Below are 7309 nucleotides of genomic sequence, written 5' to 3' on the forward strand. Positions count from 1 at the left end.
CTTGGGGGTTTGGTGGAGAGTTATGGGTAAACTCTTAGGATACCCTTACGAGAGCATCACTCGTCCTCTTGAGCGATCTAGGGGTTCAAAATGGCTTGTTGTAGCTAAAAACAACCGTGATTCCTACGACAGTGAGTCCTAGTGTAAATTCTTACCCCTCTTTTTCTTTTTATTTTTCCCTACTTATTCCTTCTTGGCCTTTGTTTTGCTCGGGACGAGCAAAAGTCTAGCTTGGGGGAATTTGATGAGTGTCATTTATGGCACTCATAAGGTAGTCTTTTAGGTTATTTCTTTCCCTTTTTGTTGCTTTCTTCTTTTAGTTTTGGCCCTTTTTCCTTTAGTTTCTCCTTTTTCCTCTTTCTTTATGTTTCTAGTGTTTTTTATCGTGTTTTTCCTTTATTTTGCTCTTTTTCCCTTTTATTTCCTTCCTTTGTTTACTTGTGTAGGTATTGTGAGATTCACCTTGGCGAAGGATGCAATTCGGGACCTCAATGATCAAGCAAGGAAGAAGCATTTGGCTAGAGAGGGCTTAGAGAGGCCTTGGAGAGACCTCGGAGAGGTCTCCATGGCATCCCACCAGGCCGCGAGCGCAGGACTTCAAGCCGCGGGCGCGGGCTCTTATTGTTCAAAAATGCCAAAAGTTGGCAGGAACTAGCCGCGGTTGCCCCGCGGTCTCTCCGCGGGCGCGGGCAATTTGGAGAGGTCTCTCCGCTCAGAGAGACCGCGGCTCCCCTGATCAGCCTTTGGGAGCAGGGGACTTCGCCGCGGGCGCGGATCATCAAGCCGCGGGCGCGGGCCCCTGAGGCCGCGGGCGCGGGTGCTGCCCAGGCAGCCCGCGGAGGGTTCCGTACCCATTTTTCCGCGGGCGCGGGCTTATCGAGAGAGACCGCGGGAGCTGCCGATTTCTTCTTAGCCTATAAATTGAATTGTATTTCCTTTTTGAAGGTAACTTTTTGATAATTTTCATTAGCTTAGTTTTACAGAGAGAAGTTAGAGAGAAGTTAGAGAGAAGTTCTTGGTTTTGGATTTGTAACTCAACATTTGATCAATCAAGTTTGGATTTCTTCATTTTCAATCATCAATTTTAGTGAGATTCTCTTCTTTCTTTCATCTTTTACTTACTTGTTATTTGATTCTTTTGCTTGATGTTTGTTTTTCTTGGATTTGAGTTTGATAATATTGAATACTTTGATTTCTATTAGATTTTTGATATAGAATGATGATCAATGCAATTTCTAGTTATTTGTTCTTGAATTTCACCATGATTAGTGAGTAGATTAGTTGCTAGGGAAAGGGGGAAGCATGTTTGATTAATGAAAATGCTAGTTGATGCTCTTTGATTGGTTGATTTGTTGCAATTAAATTGGTTGACATAGTTTTGCATGAGATTGATTAGATTAGGATTGATCACCCTATAAGATTAATCTAGATTGCATTGCAACTCTTAATGACATGACCAATTGATTTAAAGGTTGCTCTAATTTATTGAGTTTGCTTATGATTCTTCTTGGTTTGCCTTTCATAGCGACCACTAGATTGGCCTATAGGAGATAGTATTTGAACTCTCTTGATTGCTACTATTGTTTGTCCATTGCAATACTTGAATTAATTGATTGAGCTTTAATCTAGCATTATCATTGATTTTGCATGTGGAACCCATATCCCTAGTGTTTAGACCTTTGATTATTTGTTGAATTTGATCTAGTTCATTTTAGTACCAACCAATATCTCATTTTCGACTCCGAGGTAGCTTGACTTAGACTTTAGTTTTCATCATTGCATTCCCTTGGGACCGACCCTTAACTTACCCTATATTCATATAAGGTTGGTTAGGTGTTTACAAATTTAGTTTGGCTTGGGGAAAGGGTAGAAAACGACATGCATTTTCCTCTTGTCAGTGCTCAAGCTCAATCGGAAGGTGACAAGACTTCCCATAAACCAAGCGATAAGGAGTGGTACCAATAGGAGTCTTGAAAGCCGTTCTATATGCCCACAAGGCGTCATCAAGCTTGTTTGCCCAATCTTTCCTACTCCTTGCAACCGCCTTCTCAAGAATCAACTTAATTTGACGATTTGATACCTCAACTTGCCCATTGGTTTGAGGATGATAAGGAAGACCAAATTTTTGGTTCACTCCATGCTTCTTCAACATCTTCCGGAAAGCATAGTGCACAAAATGGGAGCCATTATCACTTATAACCGCTTTGGGGATGCCAAACCTAGGGAATATTATCTTTTTAAACAATTTCATCACCACTTTATGGTCATTAGTTGGAGAAGCAATGGCTTCCACCCACTTTGACACATAATCAACGGCAACAAGAATATATTGATTCTCATAAGAAGATGGAAAAGGACCCATAAAATCTATACCCCAAACATCAAATATTTCCAACTCAAGTATTGGTTGTTGGGGCATCTCATTCCTTCTTGAAATATTCCCGGTCCTTTGGCATTGGTCACAACTTTTGACATACTCCCAAGCATTCTTGAAGAGGTTAGGCCACCATAATCCACATTGAAGCACCTTAGAAGCCGTTCTTGAAACACCCATATGACCACCACTAGGATCCGAGTGGCACATCTTCAAAACATTTGGTATTTCCTCATTTGGCACACACCGGCGCAACAATCCATCCACACCTCTTTTGTACAAGATTGGCTCATCCTAAACATAGTGTCTAGCTTCTCTCTTGAGTTTCCTCCTTTGATTGTTGGAAAAGGAAGGAGGGAATTCCCCACAAGCAAGAAAATTTACCAAATCGGCAAACCATGGGAGCTCCTTCACATTAATAACATATAATGAATCATCCAACATCCGGTCCTCTATAGGGGACCCATCATCTTGAACTTGAAAATCCTCAAGTCTAGACAAATGATCCGCAACAACATTTTCCGCACCTTTTTTATCCCGGATCTCAAGATCAAAAGATTGAAGCTCAAGGACCCAACGAATTAACCTCGGTTTGGATTCTTTTTTTCCAAAGAGATACTTCAAAGCCGCATGATCGGTGAAGACTATAGTCTTAGACCCCAACAAATAACAACGGAATTTCTCAAAAGAATGAACAATAGCCAAGAATTCCTTTTCCGTTGTTGTGTAATTTCTTTGAGCACCATTGAGGGTCTTTGACATATAACAGATGACATGGAGCTTTTTGTCGATTCTTTGACCCAATACACCTCCTATGGCCGTATCACTTGCATCACACATAAGCTCAAATGGCAAATCCCATCTAGGGGCTTGGACAATAGAAGTAGAAGTCAAAGCTTTCTTCAATCTATTAAAAGCTTCCAAACAAGCATCATCAAAGACAAAATCAACATCTTTTTGGAGAAGATCATTTAAGGGCTTAGCAATGAGAGAAAAGTCTTTGATAAACCTTCTATAAAATCCGGCATGACCCAAAAATGATCTTACCCCTTTCACATTGACCGGAGGGGCAACTTCTCTATCACCTCAATCTTAGCTTTGTCAACTTCAATGCCTTTATGAGAAATCTTATGCCTAGAACAATACCTTCTTCCACCATGAAGTGGCATTTTTCCCAATTTAGCACCAAATTGACCTTTTCACATCTCTCAAGGCATTTTTCAAGATTTTTGAGGCAATCCTCAAATGAAACACCTCCCACGGAAAAATCATCCATGAAAACTTCCATTTCCTCTTCAAGCATGTCCCCAAAAATGCTCATCATACACCTTTGAAAGGTCTCCGGAGCATTACACAATCCAAAGGGCATTCTTCTATATGCAAAAGTACCATAGGGGCATGTGAAGGTTGTCTTTTCTTGATCCTCGGGATAAATAGGAATTTGAAAGAATCCTGAATATCCATCAAGGAAGCAATATAATTTGAGCCTAGTCAACCTTTCAAGCATTTGGTCAATAAAAGGGAGAGGGAAGTGATCCTTTTTGGTTGATGTGTTTAGACGTCTATAGTCTATACACATCCTTCAACCGGTGACCGTTCTAGTTGGAATGAGCTCACCTTTCTCATTCTCAACTACGGTCATACCCCCCTTTTTAGGAACGACATGCACGGGGGAGACCCACCTTGAGCTTGAGATGGGGAATATGATCCATCTAAAAGCTTTGTGATCTCTTTCTTAACTACTTCTCCCATTTGGGGATGTAGTTTCCTTTGTCGTTCAATAGAAGGTAGGGTTCCCTCCTCAAGTGTTATGTGGTGTGTACACAAGGCGGGGCTTATGCCTTTAAGATCATCAATTGTGTACCCCAAAGCACCTTGGTGCTTTCTCAAAACACCACATAACGCTTGAGCTTGGCTCTCACTCAAGGATGCACTAACAATAACGGGATATGTAGAATTAGGGCCTAAGAATTCATACCTAAGGTGTGATGGTAGAGGTTTTAGCTCTACCATGGGAACACCTTTACCTTCTTTGGTTGAGGCCACTTGCAAAGCATCTTGACTTGATATCCCCATACAAGTTTCTTCTTCACTCCCTATATTGCCTCCATCAAGCAAATCTTCATACAATTGCACTTCCTTGGTTGGGATACCTATCTTTTCCTTATTCAACAAGACACTCTCAAGAGGATCATTAGATGTGAGCAAGTGCTCATGCATGGAATTCACAATATTATCAAGCACTTCAACTCTCATGCAATTTTCTAAAGAAGAAGAGGGATATTTCATTCCTTCATTCAAATCAAATTCAACTACCTCCTCTCCAATCTTAAGAGAAATCTTAGCACTTTTAACATCTATCATAGCCCCCGATGTAGCAAGGAAAGGTCTACCTAAGATGATAGGTATTGTAGCATCTTCATCCATATCCAACACTAAAAAATCAACCGGAATAACAAATTTCCCAACCCTTAAAGGCACATCTTCTACATTTCCCTTAGGAATCTTGATCGACCTATCGGCTAATTGCAAAGTAATCTTGGAAGGTAGAAGTTCTCCTAGACCTAATCTTTGATAAACCGAATATGGCATAAGGCTAACACTAGCTCCTAAGTCACATAAGGCATTATCAATTTGGGTCTTGTTAATGGCACAAGGGATGGAAAAATTTCCGGGATCCTTCAACTTAGGAGGCATCTTGTTCATGATAATTGCACTACAATGCTCGGTAAGGCTAATGGTCTCCATCATATCACAAGTCCTTTTTCCACTCAAAATCTCCTTAAGGAACTTAGCATAGTTTAGCATTTGTTCAACAACATCGGTGAAAGGAAGAGTTAGATGAAGTTGCTTAAGCATCTCTACAAATTTCCCAAATTGCTCATCCAACTTATATCTATTATATCTTTGGGGATAGGGAAGCCTTGGTTTGCAAACCTCTTTCTCTTTCTCTTTCTCTATCACCTTCTCTACTTGTTCCTCATCAACATTTTCACTCAAAGGACATTCATCACCTTCAACTTCAATGGGATTCTTACTAGTGCTCTCACTAGGTACACTCTTCTTAGGCTCACCTCCCTCAAGGACCTTACCACTTTTAGTAACAATGGCATCCATAGGGTTCCTAGAATCTAGGCTAGGTGGAGTCAAAGAAGAAGAGTTTGCATATTCCTTGAACACACTAGTCAATTGAGAAAGTTTTTCACTCAAATCCTTGTTATATGCCAACATGTAATTAAACTTCTCTTCATTCAAAACCATACACATTTCCAAAGTTTTGGCTTGTTTCTCAATGACACTTTCCAAAAATTCCCTAGAAGAAAATGATTGATCATAGGAATTATCATTTGAACTTTGAGCATTTGGAACTAAATCAATTGGGGAACCACTTCGAAAATTTGCTTGAAAATATCCCCTAGTTTGATTATTCCAATTACCCCTAGTTTGATTTTGGCTCCTTTGTTGACCATGGTTATCATAACCTTGATTATGATCCCCATGTCTATGGCCATGACCATGACCATTACAACCATGATGGTTATAGTTACCATGAATCCCTTGGTATCCATGATTTCTACAACCTCCATTTTGGTTATAATCATCATGATTCATATGATAATTCCTATTTCCATCATTCCTTTGAAGATCAATTCTAGGTTCACAAGCATGATTATTGATATAATTCACATGTTCCATTTCATTTCCATCACATTCACTACAAGAAACATTTGGGCACATAGAAGCATTGTGATTATTCATTCCACATAATTCACATGGCCAACATTCCACAATCATGCAACAAGAAGAAAGATTGGAGTTAGAGTGAGAAGATGTACCTATCCCCTTAATTTGGGAGGGAAGAATTGGAGCTTGGGAAGGGGGCTTCTCAAGCTTTTCTTTGAGAGACATAACTTCTTTCCCCAAATCCGCAATCAAAGTAGTCAAATCATTGATGGCACTAAGTTGTTCGATTGAGTAACCCTTGCTTGTTGGTTCTCTCTCCGCTTCTTGCCAATTCATGTAATGACGAACCACTTCATCAATTGCATCAACCACTTCTTCTTCCGTTTTGTTCATGATTGGGCCTCCGGCTCCGGCATCCAAACTTGCTCTCCCATGAGAACTCAACCCACCATAGAAGATATGTATGATTTGATAGGTAGGAATCCCATGGTGCGGACACTCCATTTGATAATCCCTAAATCTTTCTCATGCTTCATAGAGACTTTCATTTGGCTTTTGCTTGAACCCTTGAATCAAAGCTCTTGCCTCCGCCGTCTTCTTTTGAGGATAGAAACGGAACAAGAAAGCTTTGGTGACATCATCCCAAGTTCTCAAAGAATTGGGCTTCACTTCCTTATCTAGCCATTCCAAAGATCTTCCTATGAGAGAGAAAGGGAACAACTTAAGGAGGATAATCTCTTGAGATACTCCATTGACCTTGATTGTGTTACAATATTTTTCAAACTCCTTAAGATGGTTCAATGGGCTCTCGTTCTTTGCCCCATTATATTGTCTCCTCTCAATTAGGGTGATCATTGCCGGCCTAATTTCAAAATCGTTTGCCGGTGTTGTAGGTGGAGCTATGCCGCTCTCATACCTATATGCACCGGGCACTCCAAGTTCCTTCAAGGCAACTCTTGAATTACCTCCCATGGCTTGGGATCTATACACACAAAACTCAAAGAAAATATTAGTAGCACGGCTACAAGTGTAGCCTAAAGTGTAAAATCTTTTTGTATTTTGCAAATAGAGTGGAATAGACTCAACAACAACATGCACTCAAAGCACCATTCCCCGGCAACGGCGCCATTTTGATGGGATGAAGAACGGTAGGTCGTTGGGCTACCACCCCACCCAATCAAAAAAAAATTTGTAACTCAACTAACCCCTATGAAGTGTAGTGGTAAGTCAAGGTCGAACCCAAAGGAATGG

At 40.5% G+C, this 7309-nt stretch overlaps 1 non-coding gene across 1 annotated transcript; it reads left to right on the top strand.

Moving 5' to 3' along the window:
• The first annotated feature begins 6539 nt into the window (after positions 1-6539).
• On the top strand, positions 6540-6645 carry LOC145609805 (small nucleolar RNA R71). Its single transcript, XR_014106096.1, has one exon. It is a non-coding gene; the product is annotated as a small nucleolar RNA R71 (small nucleolar RNA).
• The last annotated feature ends 664 nt before the right edge of the window (positions 6646-7309 follow it).

The sequence above is a fragment of the Chenopodium album genome, chromosome 23 (assembly GCF_948465745.1).
Source record: "Chenopodium album chromosome 23, dcCheAlbu1.1, whole genome shotgun sequence".
In the NCBI taxonomy this organism is placed as follows: Eukaryota; Viridiplantae; Streptophyta; class Magnoliopsida; order Caryophyllales; family Amaranthaceae; genus Chenopodium; species Chenopodium album.